This window comes from Nycticebus coucang, chromosome 19 (assembly GCF_027406575.1).
Source record: "Nycticebus coucang isolate mNycCou1 chromosome 19, mNycCou1.pri, whole genome shotgun sequence".
NCBI lineage: Eukaryota > Metazoa > Chordata > Mammalia > Primates > Lorisidae > Nycticebus > Nycticebus coucang.
The window spans coordinates 1,700,573-1,724,060 of record NC_069798.1 but is presented as its reverse complement, the minus strand read 5'-3'; the positions used below and the strand labels follow the sequence as shown (position 1 = coordinate 1,724,060).

Genomic DNA, 23,488 nt, shown 5'->3' with positions numbered 1-23,488 from the left:
CATATCAGCAACTGAACACGTGACCTTTTAGTGTCCCGTTTGTAATCCATTATTCAAGGAGCTTATGCATAATCCATCACTACAATTACCTTCTTGCTCACAAGACCACCGCACATGCAAGCAGTTAAGTACTAAACAAGGAGTTATGTGAAGGAATAATGAGAAGATGGGTGACCTTGGGTTGTAAAAAAGCATTATTTGAAAGGCAATATTGTATTGTCAAAAAGCACATATAGGCAGACAAACTTAGGTTTACTTGGACTTTAGCCAAATTATTTACTCTCTATGAACCTAAATTTGCTCATTGTTGGAATAGTTGCTTTCATAATCTCCTGGTTGGGATAGTGTGAGGATTTAAGAAGATGTATGTAAAAACCCGGCCCCCTGCCTAATCTGTCTATGGAAGGCACTCAGTAAATGGTAACAGCAACAGCAACATGGAAGAGGAACATTTCCTCAGAAATTCTTCTAAGCACAAAAAAAGAGGTCCTTACTTTAAAAGAAAACAACAACAAAAAAGATTTGCTTTTAAAGTTCTGGCTTCTCCAAGACAGGGTTTCCTAAGAGTGATCTGAGCCTATTAGTTTAATGGAGACATTAATGATTTCTTGGGGGGAAAAAATGTGGTTGAGAGCTTCTCTGGTCATGTAAGTCTTGAATACTGTAGGTATCCAAGTATTTGGATACTGTAGGTATGCAGTATCTCCTTACTAAATATTTCTTTAGGACTTAATATGGTAATAAACATTGAAAATCTCCAAGAAGATAAAATAGTATGATGTACACCCCCAAAACTTATTCAATAACAGAATCATTTTTAGAGAAAATCATATAGGACTAGTTATTTATGGGAAAAATTGGAAGTTGCTATTGTAAAGATGGGAATAACATAACAAATGTTAGCATAAAACTCAATAGAATTCTTCCTTCATAATTTTATTCATAACATCAGCAATTCTGCAATTCTTTCTGACTTTTTATTTGTATAATGTAAGTCTGTACCTAAAACCTCAAACATCCATTGTCCTGGAAGGGTCATGGACTGCGCCAGCCCTTTTCTCAGAAAGGACTGAGTGTAGTGGTACCATCAGGTCAGCACTCAGCCATAAAAGCAGAAATATGACCTCCTAAAGAGGCCAGTTGGGTGGGCCAGAGCAGCACTGGGTCTTGGTGGAGATGAACAGAATTTCCTTCTGTCCATTTTTGTACAGAATTTTGTTATCTAAGCCACAAAATAACATTTTGCACATCCAAAGTCTTACAAAATCATATGAAAAAAACCCTTTAGCTTCTGCTTCTAAACCTTCTCTCCAATGAAGAAGAAAAAGATGGAGGATGGATACTAGGCCACACTCAGTCAAGCAGACTATTGGACATCACAGGTGAGGCAAAACCAAGACTATCAAATCATGCAGTAATTACCACTGTGGGTCACCGGTCCACACATCACACAACCACCAAATTCTGGATCTCACCTCTTCTTGCTAGATATCAATAGATAGTGACCAAGAATATGGGAGAAAGTGGGTTGTACAAATGCACAGATGAAGGAGTCAGAGTAGCTCCCTAAGTGTTTTTAAGGGATACTGAGGTCAACATCTAATTACAGATATCACTCACTGTAAAGTTTATGGTTAGCAGTCTACTCTATCATTCTTTTAAGTTTTTAAGCACTGGGCACAAAAATGTAAACATTCCTTAGAGGCCTAGCACATGAAACTGCATGTCTCACACGGAGCAAATACTTGTTGAGCATCCACTATGCTCTAGGCACTGTACCAGATGCTGATGATACAGCAATAAATAAAAGGAACACAAGTATCTGCCCCCATAAAGTTTGCATTCTATGTGCATATCTTGACTATCATCACGAAGAAGTTTCTGATGTTAGTTTTGATGTTATAGCCTACTTAGAAGTGGGTCAGAATAACAGTCTGTTTAAGTGAGTCCAGAAGATGATGAACATTGCAAAGAAAACTGAGACAAAATTGCCAACCTCAAGATTTGTCCTAGGCCTGCCTCAAATAAAAGTCATTTAAGAAATAAAAACAAATTGATACTCCCAAACTACTTTGCTAAAGCAACATTGCCATCTCTATTGTAAGTCTAATGAGTTTCATTAACTATTTACGTAGGCTTTGCTAATTGCAAAGGATACCTGGGGAATTCTAAAAGGGTGCACACTTTTAATGGGTGAATGGAAATTCTAGGTCTAACAACACAGTAAAAGTTAGAGGAAGGAAAATCTGCATGAAGTAAAAAGAAACGTGGTAGGCCCTTTTTGAGTGTGTTCTTGGTTTAAAGAGAGCCCCAGCCCCAAAGTGTGTGTTTTGGCCCAGGATACTGGTCTCAGCAAAACAGACTCAACCAGTAAGGGCACCAGATAAAAGTTGGAAAATTAGATTATTATTCTTGTTGAAGCTTAGAACTGAAGTTATACAACTCTAATTTAATGTATTCTGGTGTCTTTTATCTAGAGTATCACATTAATTCTCAAAAAATTAGGAGGGATTGCTATCCTCATTTTGAAGACATAATATTGAAGAACATGGAATAACATATTCTTCTCCCCTGTCCCAAGAGGAGACTGAAAACCAAGTCAGAATGGGAAAAGAATGAAATAGATGTAAAGAAACTGTTTGAGTACCTGATGAGCTTGTAATTCCTGATTTCAGTATCATTGAGGCCGTAGACTGTGTTTTACAAATAAGACTCAACAGTACCTCCTACTCCAAGTGCTCATTTGAGACCTAGCCATTAACTATCCCATCAAGAGGTGGATTCCAGGTCACGCCTATAATCCTAACCTTCTAGGAGGCTGAGGTGGGTGGATAGCTTGAGCTGACACGTTTGAGACCAGCCTGAGCAAAAAGTGAGACCCCTGTCTCTACTAAAAATAGGAAAACTGAGGCAAGAGGATTGCTTGCACCCAAGAGTTGGAGGTTGCTATGAGCTATGACACCATGGCACTCTACCCAGGGTGACAGCTTGAGACTCTGACTCAAAAAAAAAAAAAAAAAAAAAAAGAGGTGGAGTCCAATTCACCTTCTGTTGAATCTGGGTAGGCTTATGAGTCACTTGTAACCTACAGAATTCAGCAAAATTAATGCTATGTGACTTTATTATTTTTTTTATTTTTTTGAGACAGAGTCTCACTCTGTCACCCTGGGCAGACTGCCATGGTGCCATCATTGCTCACAGCCACCTCAAACTCCTGGGTTCAAGTGTTCCTCTTGCTTTAGCTTCCTGAGCAGTTGGGACTACAGGCATGTGCTGCCATGCCTAGAACTTTTTTTTTTTGATTTCAAATTAATATAAGGGTACGAATGATCAGGTTACATTGTTTGTGGGCCCAGGGATAGGACCAGAGACAGAGGATGGGACAACAATGTCATGAAGAGAAGTAAGAAGCAAAGGTGGCAACTCAGTGAAAAGGTGACGCACTGGGTTTGAAGGTGAGAACTATCAGGCCGGGCAGCACTTTACCTCCTGGACTCCATATTTTTCAACTACAGTGAATCTCTGATATCTGATTTTGGCAAAAGGAAGTACCACAGTGGAGCTGAATATTGAGCATTATGTGTGATCACACAGGGACTGTAATGAGAAAAGAAAAGGGAGGAATGCTGGAGGGAGAGAAATTAACGTTTCTGGATGACTACTTTGGGCTAGATTAAAATGTAGGCTCTTTTAAGTAATTCCTCTCACCTAACTGAAGTGTTGCTACATAAGTATTTTAGTTAAGTATTATGCAAAGTCATCTACTGGTTAGGAAAGTGAGATAACTTATCCGAGGCAGCATAACAGCTAGAATTCAAATATGAGACTGCCTGATTCCAGATCCACATCTTTCTACCACCAGGCCCTGTCCCATTCTCCAAGCTGCACTTGACCTCAGAGCTGCAAGGGAGGAGGCCCAGTCCAATGAACACCACTTTACATTCCAAACTCATCATAGTCACGATGATAGTAACTAAAATCAAAAATGAAACCAGGTTCCCAGGTGAAAAATTCATCTCTGAGGACCCAAAGTAATAAATTCCTGGGGTAAGGAAAACCATTAGCAGAGATGCGGCCTGCTGCCCCATTCAGTCAAGAAGATGCCTCCTCAGAGTCCCTGCAGATGTGCCCCAGCCTCTGCGTGAGGGAGCCCGAGGGAGGGGAGCTTACCCCTAAGATCTCTCCCTGACCCTAATGTCTTAAGGTCCCTTCTTAGGTTGAACCAAAACCTTTTTTTTTTTTTTTTTTTTTTTTTATTGTTGTTGGGGATTCATTGAGGGTACAATAAGCCAGTTACACTGATTGCAATTGTTAGGTAAAGTCCCTCTTGCAATCATGTCTTGCCCCCATAAAGCGTGACACACACCAAGGCCCCACCCCCCTCCCTCCGTCCAGAACCAAAACCTTTTTCCCTGCATCTGTTCATTGCTTCCTGTTCTTTTCTCTGGGCCAAGACAATATTCACAACCTTATTTCCTTCTGTATAAGTCAGAATTTCCTGTTCGAGGATATTACCAGCTCTGTTCTTAGGAAAGATCCAGACAAAACACCTTTTCTTTCAATAATTCGTGTATGATACATTTTCTGATTTTCAACATCCTAGGGACCAAATAAGATGATTCAAATATGTCACAAATAATTACTGTTACAATTTGGATAGAAAATAGTCACTATGTCCATAAAACGGACATTAGAGATCTGAGTTCTTTCAAATTTCAACAATGACATTTTAAATTATTCACCTTCCCAAATCTAAAGTTATTCCTTTTAAAACTCTTAATTTCTTCACTAATTTCTCCACCTCTCACTTAAGCAGGATCAACGACCCCAAAGCATTTTTCATCAGGCTTTGAGACCAACGTGCACAGGAAATGCTTAATCTTTTCGGATGGTTGTCCCCCCAGACGTTCCATCTCCTTGCCCTTGCCCTTTGATTTACATTATTATTTCTTAGTCTCTTTCCAGGCATTGGTAAGTCAGTAGAGAAATGGACCAAGTTCCAAAGTCCTGCCTGAAAAGTTAATCTTGAATAAAAAACCGTTCAGTACAGCAACTGATCTGCAAGCAAGGCCTGTTTAGTTTCCCAGCCCTAGCCCCAGGCAATCGAAGAGGAAGGGTCAGCTGGTTCCTATCATTTACACATTTCTCTTGTGGCAGAATAATCTGGATTGCCTTGTTGTCAAACGTAGCACACATATTCAAATTACAACTCATCTCTTGCTGTTTTAAATAGAATAATTTTACTATTTTATATGGAATAATAATAACAACTATTCACCAACTGCCCAACTCTCATTTTCTCAATGTGATTTCAGCCACTCATCTTCCAAAGATTATTTTATGAAACAGCAGATATGTCCCAGGCCAATCCCTTTGCTCTTGAGGTTGTCCAGGGTGGTCTTTAGGGGCTGCAGCTCTCAACTGCTGGATCATCTCACTGGTGGCTCCTCGCCCATGCTCCCTGCCCAGTGGCAGCCCCTTCCACAGCCTAGGCATGTAGGGGCCTGGACTCTTGTCTCAAGGCTGGATGACTCTGAAGAGCCAGGCTGGCCCCGGAGCTTCTCAGGAGATAGGCTGAGGCTGCGTGGTTCAAATTATCTCCAGATCAATCCAATCCCGCTTGCCTCACCCATGACAGGTGTTGTTCCCCAAGAGACTTCCTGGTAAACCATCTGTCTACATGGAAATATCAGACTTGTGCATGTATACATATGCCAAGGAAGGAAAGGCAGCCAAAGCTGAAGACAGCCTAGACTGGACATATGCAGTAAGTGCTCGGTATCCATGAAGGGACTGACTCCAGGCCCCCAAGCCCCAGGATCCCAAATCCATGGCTGCTCAAGCTCCTCATGTAAAATGCTGTAGTATTTGCTCATAACCTGGGCACATCTTCCCACATACTTCATCTCTAAATTACTTAAAACACCCAACACAATGTAAATGCGATGTAAAAGCTTCTGCATTGCTCAGGGAATAATGACAAGAAAGAAGTCTGTACATATTTGGCTCAGACACAACTATACTTTTTTATCAAATATTTTTGATCTGAGGTTGATTCAATCAATGGATGCAAAAGCCACAGGTGCTGAGGACCAACTATGTATTATATATATGTATATAATATATATGATATATATATAATTTGACATACGTATGTCATACCTGACAGTAATATACATAACCTAAAACTGAATTCTGTTGCTTTAAGCAATCTTAAAACATATCCCAAAAGTTCCTAAAGTTTGCATAAATTTATTGTTTATCATTATCAAAAGTAAACCATTAATTGTCCTACTTTTTCATAGAAGAAAAACAATAAGCTATTTAGTTTATAATGAAGAATTTCTTGGCAATGCATGTTCAACCCTTTGAAAGGCTACAAGCTTCATAGGAGATAGTCATAACTTATTATATATTAGAATGGATTAAAATAAATTTATCACCTTGAAGATGACCATATGTGCCTTTTCCAAGTGGTATATCAAGATAAAGAGAAGGTAGAAATCGGAGACTTGGTTTCACTCAGGCTTGCATCCCTAAATAGTTCTGTGCCCTCTTCTGGGTCATTTCACTTCCCGGCCTCACTCCTCTATGTGTAGAATGGAAAAGTGTTTATGATGTACTTCCAAATCTAAGACTCTATCATCGTAAGATGAGATCTCGTTCTTTGATGCAATTGTTTCAGGCTCTTACAGAATGGGAAAATACTTTGCACAGAATGGGAAAATACTTTGTAAAGAATACAAAGAATAGCACAGAATGGGAAAATACTTTGTAAAAACACTACTTCTGTAGAGACACTGTGGAAATGCCTCCCCAGAAACAATTAAAACCATCCACTATGTACAACATAAGAAAATAGTACTTTGCACTACCTGTATCCACAGCCACTAACAGCATGTCTACCACCTAACAGCAGTTGAATAAATGTTTAATAAAAGAGTCAATGATTGTTATGTGATTTGATGTTTTCTCATTTCTAATCATTATTCCACAACATCTCCAAAGGAAATACAATAAATTCTATCCAATGAATACACCCATGTATCAGATATCCCACCTCTGCTTATATATCAATCTACTTGGCAAAATAATGATATCCTTGGGGAAAATATTTCAAGACAGAAACAATATCCAACTATAGTATAAATATTTTAATGAAGCCAACATATAGTTTAATTGTTCAGTTGCTGATTAGAGTGATCTTTTTAAGTTGTTTTGGAGGTAAAGTGCTTTCAAATGCTTCCATGAGACTTGGAAGGCTGTAGCCATATGGTCTGTGTACTGAATTCAGTTCTGGTTCTTAGAGTTGGCTCAGGACAGTTTTCCTCTTTTATGTGTTCAGCATAAGTAGACAGGCAGGGCTCTTCCGTCTTGTCATCGAAGCGTGTTCCTGTACCTCTTCCCTTCACACTGAGGCTGAACTCATGGTGGCCTCACTGTACATGGAAGGTAGTGTGTACGGCCTTATGAGATAGGGTTTGCTATCTCACAACCTCAGCTTTGAGGCCCACTTCCACTACTGGTTAGATATGTTTTCTCTTCTGTAAATTGTAGATAACTGCTGATGAATATCATAGAAGGTCACACCAACAAAAAGCTCAGCATAGTCCTTAACATATATTGAGCACTTAGATGCATGCATTAGTGCATCTTATTATGACTATCATAAGCCCATCATTAGATCTTTGGAATTACTTTTCAATATATGCAACAGATTTAGATTATTATTAAGATCTCTGGTTTTGAAATGTTATAGTTCTATATTCTCTGTTTTGTAAGCTGATAACACATCAAGTAGATTTTTGTGTCTAAAAATGTAACTATTTTCTCTTGGATATTTTTAAATATCCAACCAGAAAGAAGATGAAGAAGTGTCACCCAAGTAAGATGGATACCTCAAGCTGTGAGCCAGAAAATACTTTGGTAATGAATATCTCATTACTTAACTAAAGAAACTATGACATAGCAATATACTTAGAACGCTGCACAGAAATTGGAAATGATCTGCCTTATATGTGAACTCTACTTAGAAATGCATCTAAGAAACATCACTTGAGAAAAGAAAAGTATCAGTGAGTATGAACCACTGTATACAGTGGCTGTCCTGGCAAGTTCAGTTTATACATCTCTCCATGTCTGCACATTTGCCAACAGGCCCTTCCAAAAGCTTGCCTGTTGTGTGGCAGCTGTAAATAGCAATATCTGCATCCACACATCACTAACAGTGAGGCAACTAAGAGTTCAGACTCATCAGGGCAAAAGGCCTGGGTTGCCCCTGCAGACTACCTAGACAGCTGAAGTGCTGGCTAATAGTGAGGAGTCTTGAATGTGTAGTAGAGAGGGTGCATGATGGATGCTCACGGGGTCCCGGCACCAGCTGCATGCAGCAGAAAGACTGTGGCGTGGCTTGCAGATGACCCTTTTCAAACTTCACAGGAGGCTTTAACTTTTTTTTTTTTTTATTAAACCATAGCTGTGTATATTAGTATGATCGTGGGGCACCATACACTTGGTTCATAGATCGTTTGACACGTTTTCATCACATTAGTTAACATAGCTTTTGTAACATTTTCTTAGTTATTTTGCTAAGACCTTTACATTCCACATTTACTAGGATTCACATATAGCCTTGTAAGATGCACTGCAGGTGTAATCCCGTTAATCCCTCTCCTTCCTCCTCCCTCCCCCCTCCCTCCCCTCCCTTTCCCCTTTCTCCCTATTCTTAGGTTGTAACTGGGTTATAGCTTTCATGTGAAGGTCCTGCATTAGTTTCATAATAAGGGTGAGTACATTGGGTACTTTTTCTTCCATTCTTGAGACACTTTACTAAGAAGAATATGTTCCAGCTCCATCCATGTAAACATGAAAGAGGTAAAGTCTCCATCTTTCTTTAAGGCTGCATAATATTCCATGGTGTCTATACTACAAATCGATAGTGATCAAAACAGCATGGTACTGGCACAAAAACAGAGAAGTAGATGTCTGGAACAGAATAGAGAACCAAGAGATGAATCCAGCTACTTACCGTTATTTAATCTTTGACAAGCCAATTAAAAACATTCAGTGAGGAAAAGATTCCCTATTTAACAAATGGTGCTGGGTGAACTGGCTGGCAACCTGTAGAAGACTGAAACTGGACCCACACCTCTCACCATTAACCAAGATAGACTCTCACTGGATTAAAGATTTAAACCTAAGACATGAAACTATAAAAATACTAGAAGAGAGTGTAGGGAAAACCCTTGAAGAAATTGAGTTGGGCGAGTTTTTTATGAGAAGGACCCCCCGGGCAATTGAAGCTGCTTCAAAAATACACTATTGGGACTTGATCAAACTAAAAAGCTTCTGCACAGCCAAGAACACAGTAAGTAAAGCAAGCAAACAGCCCTCAGAATGGGAGAAGATATTTGCAGGTTATGTCTCTGACAATGGTTTAATAACCAGAATCCACAGAGGAGGCTTTAACTGACCACCTCCACTTTCTGGGAAAAAGTGAGGTCATCGTCTTCTCTGGCCATTTAGTTTGTAAAAAAACAGAAATGTGCCAGATTGCGTAAATCAATTCTTCAAATGTGTTGTTCAAATGGAAGTACATTTTCATATTGGGTCAGTGTTCTGGATGGTGGCCTGGATGATAGTCTTCCTATATTAAAATAAATACATGGTATAGTGTATATTAAAATATGAAAATCAGGTGTATATTTGAGCTCATGGGAAAAACTGAAGGGAATCTCACACTTGCTCTGGCCTAGATCTATCCCCAGAGCTCCAAGGTTCCCCATCTCCAATCTAACTGAGAACTTTGGTTGGAAATTTTGGGTGTTGGAGGTTTATGATAATGATGAAAGGCAACTCAGAGGACATCTCCAAAGTTAAACAGCCAGGCCTGGAGAAGAAATGAAATATACTCCTCACTGTCTGAATCCAGCACAACAGGGTCACCTTGCACACCCTTTGAAAGCAGATGCCATGACTTCTTTGCAACTGATGCCATTTTTCCCATGATATGGCTTCTCTGTCTCTGCCCTCTTCCTCCATCTAAGGCCTGAACTTCTGCCTCTTAGGATACTTACCTTTGTTTTAACTAATCTGTCTCTCCTTCACATTCAATATACCTACATCATCTTTAGCTGAACTATCTTGTAACTACAACTCTAACTCACATTTGGCTGTTGTTGGTTAATGTGCAGTCTGGTCCAATCATTCTGGGGCAATGTATCTGCCTGTCTTCTTGAAAAAAGATACTCAGCTGCATAAGAGTCTCAAAAGTACCCATGATATGCAGAGCTAATGCATACCTTATTCCTGAATATCAGTATGGTCACCTTTGAAGTATCCCCTCCACCATCTGGACCACCTGGGCCATCTGGTGACCATAATGATATACAACAATGAAGTTTGTAGCACTTTTTCTAGAATGAAATTGTCAACTTAATTGTCAGACCTCATACAACAACAGCTCTGATGGCCATTCCATGAAAAGAGCTAAAATTGCTTTGAAGAGTGGACTAGGCACTGGTGTTAGTGCAGAGCTTTGCAAGGGGAGGACTTCGAAGGTGACCATAGTGATATTGAGCAATGAGGTATGTAGCACTTTTTCTAAGACAAGTACAGGAACTTAACTGTCCAACCTCATATATGCTGTACATATTCTAATGAATCAACTTTTAACAGTTCCCATAGCATTCTCAGATTTCAATTTGAGTTTTTATATTAAATACCCCATCCAAACTAAATTCAATGATTCTTTCATCTTATTCACAGTCAGCTTAAATCACTACTATGTCTTGATATATTCCACTGGCATTGTAGAATGCAAAATGTCTATAATCACCTGAGTATTTCTTCCATTGGGACATACTTTTCAAAGTTTTTACTCTTCCAGAATTCAGTGAATTGTTAGAACTCAGGAATATCTGCCCCTTTGCTGCAAAATTACACCTTCCAATATTTTTTTATTAAATCAAAGCTGTGTACATTAATGCAATCATGGGTACAATGTGCTGGTTTTATACACAATTTGAAATATTTTATCAAACTAGTTCAATATTTTTTTAATGGAGTGTAAAATGCAAAAAGGATAGGGTTACATGGTTTTGATATACCCACCAAAACACATGAGCAAACATTTAATGACTTTCCACTGATGACAATACCATCACACAGTGATTCCAAACATCTGTGAGATACTCAGCAATCCTGCCAATAGAATCTCCTATGAGGCATAAAAACTTATGGCATGTAAGAAAATTGAGTTTTATTTCTTATTTAATTTTTATTTCTTATTTTTTATTCTTATTTATATTTTATATTTATTTGTATTTCTTCTTATTTATCCAATTTTCCTTAGAGATTTTATGAAACCAGGGAATCATCCATTCTCATCTGTACTTATTCCTGAAAATGCAGGCCTTGGTGTTATATAGAGACCATGACTACACAGAGGTCTCAAGGAAGCAGTGTGGGCTCACTGGAGCAGGGGATGGCCAGAGCTCACTGTCACATGGCACACAGATTAAAAGGTTAAGTAGAAAGACAAAATGCTATATATGATCTTAGAAAAAATACACCCAAAAAAAGTTCATCCAATGATGAAGATATATCAAATGCCTAATTAGCTTAATTAAGCAGACAAAACTAGACACTCACCTTAATAAACTATTAACTATTAACTAAACTTGTAACTATTGCAATTTCAAAACTGCAAATGGCCTTGTGTCTTCCTGGGGGTGGGGGGGGGAACCTAAAACAGGCTCATTTTCAAGTGGAAAAAATCACAGTTGAGTTTCCCCCAATATAATGTACAGTTAGCGACAGAATGGGTGGGACTTTTGCCCAAGGTCTTCTGCATCCAGGGAACAAAATTCACAGCACTGGTACTGTAAGGGACTCTAGAAATCAACCCTCAACCTGCAGCTTTAGAGACACAAGAGCATCTGAGACAGATACCTGGACCTGCCAAGGGTTTGTTAGTTTCAGTTAGCTGAAGGAAACCCAAAGATTAGCATTTAAGTCTTCTGATTAGTTTTTTTTTCTTCCACACTTACACTCCTAACTTTCTCTCCTGCCCCACTGTTTGTCCAGAAAGCAACAAACCTTTCCAGAAATATCCAATGGACTTTATCCAATGGACATATCCCTCAGGGATATGTCAGCCAGGCCAGAAATCAGTATTTATCTGTGCTTTCAACTTACAGTTAGTGCTCCAAAAATATTGTTATATCTTGCTTTGAGTAAAAAGTGTCTCTGCCCTTGGATTTCACTTTAATTTCTGAATTTAATCTTCCTGAGGTCACTGAGAATCTCCATGTTGCTGAATCCTATGGAATGTGATCGTCCTCACCTCACTGGCATCTGCTGCATTTGCACCACTGGCTATTATTCACTCCTTGTAATACCATCTTCTTTTGGCTTCCAGGAAACTATAAGCTCTCAGTTTTCCTCCTACATTTCTCTCTCAATCTTCTTTGCTGTCTCATCCTCCTCTACCCAGTCATTAAATGTTGCAATTTCTCAAAATTCATTTATAGTTCACTCCTTTTATACTCTATCAATACTCACAGCCATACAATCCATCCCAAATTCCTAAATCCAATCTTAACTGCTGTTCTGAGATCTGTCTCTATATAGCTAGATCGATATCCTTCCAGCTGTCTCCATTAGGACATCAGAAAGGCGTATCTCAACATCATGCGCATAACATTTCCAGAGTCTCCTTCCAGCAGTCTCTCTCTGAGTGAGTAAGACCACCATCCAGCCATTTGGAGACCCTCAAAACCTGGCAGTTCATCTATAACCTTCCTCTTTCCCTCATTGCCTGTAAATGGATTTTTGTTGCTGGGGATTTCTCAGTCGCTGTTCTCAGGACCATCCTCAAGCTGTCTCCACACACCTGTCTTATCCCTCTACATTTGTTCTCACGTGCTGTAAAGGTCTTTGCAGAATACCAATCTGATCATGTCGGTCTCTGCCTACAAGTGGGTTCCCTCAGCTCTCTGTACAAAGCCCACAAGGCCCTTCCTAGACTGCGCCTGCCGAGGCAGAAGCTTCATCGGCACCACACCTGCGAAGATGTCCAGGCACTAGCTACTCCCTGTGCTGTCCTGCTCCTCTACCTTTTCCTTCGCAGCACTGGCCTCAGCTGGACTTCTGCATTCGCTTCTGTGATGACTTGGTTGTGTGTCCCTACACTCCACACTTCTGCGGGGCTTACTGCAGGGAACCCACAGCATGTAGCACAGGCCCCGGCACAGAGCAGACACTTGACAACTATCTAGTAAATAAATACCTAGATTTTCTCCCCTTTTATGCCAACTTCCACAACAGATTGTATTCTTTAGGAGTGGATAGTGTATTCTCAACTTATCAGTCTACTAGATTCGCTCCCTGCCCCCTTCTCCTTCAACCAGCCTGACCTCACTAATTTCACTAATTACTTCATCTTCTAGAGACAGAAAAGGGCAGCCTCTCTGCCTACTTTCCAGTCATGCTAGGAATGTTTTTTCTAGGGAAAGTAGCAAAACCTCTAACAAAAAAGTTTGTGGATTTAATCAATTCACATCATTCTAAGACCTCATAAGAATGTATTAGTAAAAACAAGCTACAAAGCCAACTAGCCAAAGATGTAGGTCACAGCTGTGCCCCAGGGCAGTCCTACCCAATGCTACTTGCTTTCAACCTCATATGAGTCACCCTGTGGTGCTGGAAAAAGCAGAGTCTTGACAGAGATTCAAAGTTTTTTGCCAAATGACTAACAAAAGGTCACACTGTCAAATTTAGCTTTAGCAACAGGCAATAAATTTGTAAGCGTATTGCTGAATTAAGTTCCTGCTCTTCAATTTAAAAGGACAGATTAGTCACCTTAAAAAATATTTTAATTGAAAAAACAAGTAATTCTCTTTATCCTCTAAAAAGAGCAGAAAGTCAAGACACTAGACCCCTGGCAAATTATCTTCACCAAGGAAACAAATGGAGGCCTGGAGGCATTCATGAATTTTCCAGAGGAGAGTAGGTAACTAATCAGAAGTTCCTCACTCTACGCTAGACTAAAGGATGATGTGGCTACTATTGGTTATGTGGACACTTGCGTTTAAACTAGATGACCTTTAATTATCCAGTCCCAGGAAGAACAAATTTTTTCTTTTATGTAGCTAAAATTTCTAAGAAACAGAAAATTTTTTTAAAAAAGGAAAGAAAACAAATTCAGAAAGATTGGAAGGGATCCAGATCTTCTGGCCACAATGAAATTGCTCAGCACAGGATACATCTCAGAAAGCATGCTATAAAAAAATACAAAAGAAATCTTTTCATTCTCACTGTCATTCCTATATCTGAAATTCATCTGTAAATGCAAACTACAAATATAGATTATTAATTACATCAACACAGGTTTCTTCGTAGCCTGATAAGGTAGGGCTGCTGGACTTCCCTGTACTATCATGATTTAACCAATTATAGATTTCCCACTTTAGATATGCTCACACCCATTTTATAGACGAGCAAACTGACACTGAGAGAAGTTAATTAGTTTGGGTAGTGGTTCTCAGAGTATAAAGCTGAGAAGGTATAGGGTGCTTGGAAGCATGGATTCTAAAGTCAGGTCTCATGTTCTCACCCCTACTCCATCCTCCATGGTGTGCCTGCAGGCAAGTTCAATGGCCGTCTCAGTCTAGGCTTCCTTGGCTATGAAATAGGGGTGATAACAGAGAGCTCATGGACATTCCAAGTGAGATAAGCTGCACACAGAGCACTCAAAACAGTATCTGGCACATGGGAAACCCTCAAAAGCATGAGCTACGTTTGAAAATCACCTGAAAGGCTTGCTAAGAATCAGGACATACCAGGAGTGAACAAGAACCCAGTACTATCAGTGAGCTGGATAATCACTATTAGTGCAGCCAGATACATCTAATTCTTAAGATCATGCTGCCTCACCAGGAAGCAAGTCTTCAGCCCTTTACCCCCTTTTACTAGTGTTCCAATTATCTTCCAAAGGTAGTGTGTGTTATTTCCTTCTAACACCTTCCTAAGTAACATCTTGTCTACACTGACTTTGAAAAAAATATTCACTTTTTATTGTCTCTTAGAAGCTATCTTAAGTAACAATATTGCCCATCATGCTTATCTTAACTTTTATAAAGTGTCCTATGGACCTGCCATGACCCGGCCATCATCAGCCTGCCAGCATGCAGTACCAAAGACTCAACTCTCATCCTCTTTAGGCCAGAACCCGGTTTCCAAAGTGAAGCAGTGTAACTAGGAGAGCTAGAGAGCTAAGGAGCTAGAGAGTTGAGGAGCAACTGTGTCTCCTGGCTGACTCCAATTTGTTTTTCTTGTTTCCACCCCCTAAAGCAGCAGGCCCCCAGGTCCCAAATATCAAAACGCTGGCCTGTGAAATAAGTTGATGTTATCACAAGGAGATAACGAAAACTAAAGGCAAACATTTAACATTCCAATCCCACATCACCTTCTGAGATACAGGCAGTGAAATCACATATGGTTGGGGTTTAAGTTGCTCTCCAGGAATGATGAACCCAGTATAGTAAGGTGTTCTAAGAAGCCAACAAAATCCACCAAGCAAACAGTTTGTTTTTGGTATTAATGTACATAGTTGTTGTTGTTGTTGTTGTTGTTGTTGTTGTTGTTTTTAAATGACCAAGTGATCGGAAATAGAAGAAAAAACAATAAAGTGGTTCCGTATAGTATGCCTGATATTCACTTTGAAAGATATGGCTCAATGACTAGTCTCTTCCAAGTTCTGATGAAATCTTGAAACACAGAAGCACCATGGAAGATGTCAGAAGGACAAACAGCCCTCAAATGTACTGCGAATGTGATAAACGGTAAATTAAAATTCATTAATCCTTTCTCTATTTTGTAGTCAATTCAATTATATTCACACCTTGGAAGATCTATACCTTTTTATCAATAAAATACAACATTAACTTTTCACATTTCGTGTTCAAAGAAAATAAGAGTGTGCACAAATACTTTATGTTACCACAATAGTACTGTGGAAATTCTTTTTTACTCTGTTGCTTAAGTAAATCCAGCCATCTTACATGTGCACAGGTATGAAGAGAAAGAACAATCGGTGAGTATTCTTTACCAAGACCCCTTCTACTCCTTACCCATTACACATAACAGCTAAGACATCACCAGCCTTTACTGAACCATTCTGTAAAAGAAAGGATATAAAGTCATTAAAAAGTGACAAATATGAAGGGTAAGAAGATATGTGATCAAGGGTACATAAGATAAAGTAAGGCAAGAAAAAGTAGAATAGGAATACATATTGTTATTGATTAACATGATGTTAAAAGCTATGTCACCGGCACTATTACTATCTGGAGACTATAATTTGTGTTCTTAAACTATCTGCTTGAGTACTGTTTTCCAGGGGAACAATACACATATATGGATAGATATAGATACATAACCTTTAGTTCATGTAGGAATCTTTCCAATAAAAACAGAAGTGCATAAAAATACAAAGAAAAACATACACACACCCCATTCTTGTGAAAACAATTGAAAATGACCTCAAAGCTGGAAGGAAAGCTCTGAAGGGCACATACATGGCTGTTATCTCAAGGTTGGTGAGGGGATTAAGAGCAGAGATGGTGTCAGGGTCTCATCAACCTTTGTCACAGCCCGCGGTGGTACTGAGACCTTACTGCCCCCAGTCCATCCTCTTATGGAAGACACACTGCAGGAACTCCTTGCCGTACCACAGGGCAAGGAGATGCTGCTTCCTGCAGCCACCACCAGTGGCCACCTGCTGTGCTAAGCCTGGATCCCCAGCCCTCTGTGGCCACCAGTAAATTTTTCTTTTGAAACTCTTTGGAGTAATACCAAAAAATTGTGAGTTAATTTTTGTATGAAAAGAAAACTTTTTTCATATGTTTATCGGAATGACACAAAGCTTCTTACTGATGAGTATGAATGCTTTTATATTTTCCATGTCAAAGAACAATATGCCTCTCCATATACATACTTTCTCTTTCCTTGAGGAACAGAACCTGGATTTTTATCTAAGCTCATGATAGTTAGAAGATTCTCTTTGCCAGCCTCATATGGAACTAGATGTGGTCCTGTTGTTTGGGCTGCAGGTGTGATAGCCGGAGCTCAAGCAGCCGGCCATCCATGAAATCTGGCATCCAGAAATGCCGGAAAGAGTCTAGTAAAGACAGGAAGAGTCCCAAATTACTGTGGAGTTCCCGAAATAGTCAAGGACTTTTTTTACATGAAAGGAAATGAGCATCTTCTTTGTCTAAACCTCTCTCTCTTTCTTTTTCTTAATCATCACCATTATTACTTGTTGTTGATTGAAGTCAAACCTAGTTCTCTCTAACACAAAACTTGTCTTCTGACATTGTCAATGGCTTGTTACTACTTTCAGCACCAAGTTGATTATGAGACATGAACAGTAAATACAATGGGCCTGGTAAGAAATAGATGAGTCATACCTAGAGTAATATTTTAAAGTAAAAGTGACCTCTAAGGAACTTATTTCGAATGGTTCCTTTAGAAACAGGAGACAGCAAGAGCCTTTGTAACTTTCTCTGTAGCGCAGTGTGAAATTTAGATGCAAAGGCCTTTGGCTCCCAACGTGGCCACACACTCACTAGGTCCGTGATCACAGAAGTTAATTTATATCTCTGAAGCTTTGTTTTCTCATCATTTAATTTTGCTGATGACTTCTAATTATACATAAAGATTCCATGCTCTGTGTATACCATTCTGCAAACATAAGATATTATTTTAATTAGTGCAGAACTAGTTAGTGCAAAGTGAGAGCCAGTTGAAGATGCTGGGTTTTATGCACATTTATTGTTGCATTTTGTTTTGTTCTTTTGCCTTCAGGTTGTTTCTAAGTGTCTCAGTAGCTTGGTTCCCTGGACTGCATGTACTTTTTCCTGTGCCGTGAGTGACAAGTTAACCTAGAGGCAGAAATTCTGAATGTTTGTATATTTGAGGTCCACATTATAAAATTGCAGGCAGGTGACCTTTTGTCACAGCATAGACATTCTACAATTTGGGGACATTATTGCTTTGGATAGTGGCCTTCATCTGGAAAGAGTGAATTGAAGGTTTTCCCCAGCCACCTCTTTCACACCTCTGCATCAACCATTCAGGCCGATGGGCTCATTTATCTGCTCATGATTGACACAAAAAGTGGGGGTGGTGGTTGGATGAGGGGTCTGCATCCTTTAGCTTATGGGTTTCACTCTAAAGTCCCTGTCATGGTATTTAATGTCACTGAAATTAGTATTACTTACAGCCAGTAAATTCAGCGGGGAGCAGAGGGATGGAAAGAGACAGCAACCACTGAAGGGAAGACAAGGGTTAACGCGGCTTGTACCTGCACGGGGTGGGGGGGCGCCTGTGAAGATTCCAGGAATACTCCTTCCTTTGAGATCTGATTCTACATGGTTCATTGTAGGTGGACAAATGAATGATTTGTTTCAACACAGAAATTGTATTAATGAGCCTGAAACCCCAGACACTGCTGGGGCCAGTATGCGGTGAGCTTACAGCAAGGCGTCTGGGATCCAAGGGCACAGGTCAGCGGTGCCCCTCTGGGGGTATCTGTCTGTGGTTCTGAGGTGAGCCATCCAGGGTGGAGGCCTCTTTTACCTGTCGGCATTATCTTCCTGACAGCATCACCTCCCCCTCTCTCGGGAGCATCTACACTTTGTCCAAACATTAGGAATTTAATATTTAATGTTAAAAGAGAAACTGTTTAGAAAGTCTAGGAACCTCTCATGTGCCTTGAGGCAATTATGAGATCCCTCGGCCCCCTTTAAACAAAGAGCTTTGTTCTTTTAAAGCAATTACCAGAAGTAAAAAAGCAATAATGCCAGTAAAACTTTTAAAAGGCACATCTGCAGGAAGATGCTTCGAGTTCAGAGTGTCTGTGGGCAGCTGCAGATCCAGCCACAACCCAGGAAGAAGCTGTCATCAGGAGTGTCTGAAATCTCGGTTCCCACAGCCATGGCTCCTGCAAATGCCCCATCTGTGGTTGGTGGAGATATTAACATTTAATTGACCCCTTTACCTTGTTGGGGGGAAGGCATTCAACACCCACGGAGCACTGGCAAGTGTCACTGTAGCTTGACATTATTGTCCACCCGTCTGCCAGCATCCTCTGCACCAAGCTAGCTAGTTAGATTCCTCGAGGGATCAAGGCCATAAAAATAGTGAAGCACTGTTAAAGAATTTTGCTGTTGAATCCTTTTGTCTGCATCACCTGCACTGACCCCTTCAATGCAACCTGCCTGTCAGAAGCTAGTCCAGGACCACAGCTCGTCTCACTACCCTTCCACCTTCTGTGCTATCCTAGGACCTGGGACGGCCTTCTCCTCCCTCAGAAATCTCCATCCCGGGACCTGGTATCCTCCCATAGCCTCTGTTTCTCCCTCCTTCTTTACTTGCCCAGGATTCATGCCAATTTCACATCTTTTTCTTCAGGGGACTCTCAGACCAGTCCCAAGTTTTTCTGTATCGCATGGGTTAGATTTATAGCCTTGGCTAAGAATTCCTGTTGGATGAAGTCGAAAGTCTCTCTCTATATATATTTGTATTGACACCATGAGATTCATGTATATGTATGTGGGAGCTGTTTTAAAAGCTATTAAAATTATGCAAGACCTCTGGAAATATATTTTCATTTATCTGAATAAATGATTTATTTACCTTAGTTTAAAAATGAGAGAATACATACTTATATTTCTATAATTTGTTGTTTTCTGAAGGCACATTTCTATCAAAAATATTTTAGTTATTTAAAAACACTTCTACACTTAGATAAAAAGTGCTTTCTGTAGAAAGTGAAAAGCTTCTCTTTTTCTTTTTTTTATTCCCTTGAGTCACAAAAAAGGTTATTTCTTAAGAACTCTACCATTTGAAGGCTATTAGTCACATGAAGATACAGAGTAGCCAAAGAACTCAATGGCAACCCTTCCACGGTCATTTGGCATTTGAAGCAAATTGGAAACGTAAAAAAGTATTGTCTTCTCTGACTCCAAGCAAAAACTATTAACCATTTCTTAATTGGATTGTGACTTGTGACAAAAAGTGGGTTTCAATGACCAGCTCAGCAGTTGGACAGAGAGGACCCTCCAAAGCACTTCCCAAAGCCAAACTAGAACCAAAAAAAGTCATGGTCACTGTTTGTTGGTCTGCTGCAGGTCTGATCAACTGCATATAGCTATCTGAATCCTGGTGAAACCATTACATCTGAGAAGTATGTTCAGAAAATCGATGAGATGTACTTAAAACTGCAACACCTGCAGCCAGCACTGATCAATACAAAGGGCCCAATTCTTGTCCATGACAACACCAAACCACACATAGCACAACCAACACTCAAAAGTTGAAGGAGAGGGCAGAGCAAGATGGCGGACCAGAAGGATCCTTTGGCTGAATTCTCCTAGTACAACTGGGGAAGGGAGGAAAACCAAGTCATACCTGGCATGGGGATCTTGTCTGGTGCTGTGGCTTGGGGTGTACAGTGAGGTGGTGACATACTGGATACAGTGTGTGAACTGGAGCAGTGGAGCTCTGACACTCGAGGCAAGTTTTTGCAAGCCGGGAGGAGCACCACTCCCCACTCAGCTCTGGAGATGGGAGAAAGCTTTTTTGTAGTTTTCGGTTGTTGTGAGAAGCTGCACATTGACAGGAAAGTACAGAAGAGTGCGTGCACCTGAACAGTGTATGGGAGCCAGATTTGAGTGCTGGTTGGAGTAGATTTGCCAGCAGTTTGGCAGTAGGTGTGACAGCCATACTGGGAAGGTCTCAGTGGCCAGGGGGTGGCCATTGTGGGAAGGTTGTGAGAAGGTCGTGAGTGCAGGTCTCTTGCTGGGAGACAGCCTTCTTAGTTCCACCTGCTGGGATCAGACTTCCATTTGTGACAGGCTCAGGGACTCCTGCATCCCATGGGAACTTGTCGGAGGCACAGTGAGACCTGCCTCTGAAGGATTCTGGAGAGCTTTAAAATCCCACTTCAGTGGGGTCTGAATGCTGAGGAAATAATCAGGCGATCATCATGGACAACTAAGTTTAGAAACAGGTCTATGCCTGAGAATCAAAGAGACATTAGCAGATGTGTCATCTGTCCCCTAAAACTAGAGAGTTACCTGGTGTTCTGCAGTATATTGCAACATAAATATATTTCTTCTAAAATCAGATCTTTCCAATATATATTTATGTTGCAATATACTGCCAGAATTACAATTATAATTATTTATTTTACTTTATACTTTTCTTTTTTTCTTTTCCTTGTTGTTGTTGATGTTAGTATTTTTGTTTGTTTGTTTCTCTTCTTCTATTTGTTGCTGAGGTTGCTTATTTTTTGCTAATAGAGCCCCTTTTTCCTTTGGTTTTGATTTTTTTATGTGTTTTATTTTTTGCTAATTTGTTTGGTTGGTGCTTTTCTTAACTTCCATTTTTACTTGCATCACAGCAAAGCCTTCTGTATTTTTGGTTACAGTATTTTAGCCTCACTTATTTTCTCTCCCTATTTCACTCTCCTCATTCTCTCTTTGCATAAAGACTTTTCTTCCTTTCTCATCTCTACCACAAAAATTGCATCAGCAACAGCTAAGATATCCCCTCCTTTTCTTATTTTTATTTTTTTGTCATTCTTCTTTCTCTCTTTATTTCACTTCCCTCTCTCTCCTTTATTAATTTTTAAATGAACTCCTGAATTTATTTAACTCAGCAGTATTTCTTATTTCCTTTATCTGTTCTTGTTTTATTATTTTTTTTCCTTCCTTTTTCTTTTTTTTTTTCTTTTCTTTGCTGTGAGCTGGGGTGACATGATGGTGGTTTGGCAGGTAGGCCACAGCAGTAGTCTAGATCAAGGAGGCCAAGAGACCATTCTACCTCTGGTCCTAGAAAGAAAGTATAGGCAAGATCACACTGCAGAATTTTTCTATTCCTTTTTCATCCTTACTTAATTTTTCCTTCTTGGTTTTTATTTTTGTTCTTTTTATTCTCTTCCTATTTTCAGCAGAGGAAGAGTCTGACTCTGCTCAAGCTGGTAAAGAGTGCCTGACTTCGAAGAACCCACCCAACCCAGCACCTTAAAATTCTTGAGTTACAGGTGTAACCTTATCACCATGCTGATAAATACCATTTTTTCAATCAATCTCATCCTCTCCTCCATCTTCCTTCTCTCTTGTTCTTCAATTTTTTTCTGTTATCTCCTCTTCCCTTTTTTCTATTTCTTTTCTTTTATTCTTTCTTTCTCTTCCTTTCTTTTTCTGTTATACTCCCTGCTCACTCTGTACCCTTCTCCTCCCTTTGACCTCATATCAAGAGGTCCTTTCAACACCTTAATTCTGAGACAAGGTAATTTGAAGCAAAGGAAAAATGGTGACAGAAAAAGGAACAGTAAGATGTGAACAAGAAGAAAGCACACATGAGGAACCAACAGAAAAATTCAGACACCACAAAAAAACCAAATAGAGCAACCCCTCCAAGGGACCATGAGGGAGCTTTTACAGAAGACTCCTCCTATAAAGGATTAATGGATTTGACAGAATGGGAATTGAAAATTTGGATGATTAAGACAATAAAGGAAATGGGTGAGAAAATGGAAATACAGAACCAACCGTCAGATAAGAGATATGTAGAATACAGAAAGGATATGGAAGACTTTAAGGAAATGAAGGAGACAATCAAGGAATATAAAAAAGCAGTAGAAAGTAACAAAAATAGATTAGACCATGGAGAAGAAAGAACATCAGACCTAGAGGATAAAGTGTTCTAGTTAACCCAGGTAGTTACAGAGGCAGAAAAGAAGAGAGAGAAAGCAGAATGGGCACTTAGAAAACTACAAGACTCTGTGAAGTGTTCAAACATATGAATAATAGGGATTCCTGAAGGGGAAGAAAATTGTCCCAAAGGCATGGAAGCCCAACTGAAGAGCATAATAAATGAAAACTTCCTAAGTTTTACTAAAGATCCCGACACACTCCTTTCAGATAGATATTGAACCCCAGGTCATCTCAACTCTAACAGAGTTTCTCCAAGACACATTGTAACAAACCCATCCAAAGTCAAGATGAAGGAGAAAATTCTGCAAGCAGGTAGGAGTAGGTGCCAACTGACCTACAAGGGCAGAGCCATTAGGATGACAGTAGACTTTTCAACTGAAACTTTCCAAGCCAGAAGACCATGGTCATCCACCTTCAACATTCTGAAAAAAAAAACAATTTTCAGCCTAGAATTTTGTATCCTACTAAACTAAGCTTCAAAATTGACACAGATATCGAATCTTTTGCAGAGATACAAGCCCTGAGGAAACTAGCCACAAGATGAGCTCTACATGAAATACTTAGTCTATTCTCAACACTGAACACCACAATGGACCACCACCAAAGTAAACACCTAGAAGCTAAAGGCCTAAAAAAGTAGCTTCCACAATAGCACAAAGGATAAATCTATACAACAGACTCTCATAACAGGATGAATAAAA

The 23,488-nt window shown here is 39.8% G+C and overlaps 1 pseudogene; it reads right to left on the bottom strand.

The window, feature by feature from the left end:
- LOC128572118 (Na(+)/H(+) exchange regulatory cofactor NHE-RF3-like) overlaps positions 1-23,488 on the bottom strand; it is a 45,993-nt pseudogene that overhangs the window by 5,986 nt on the left and 16,519 nt on the right.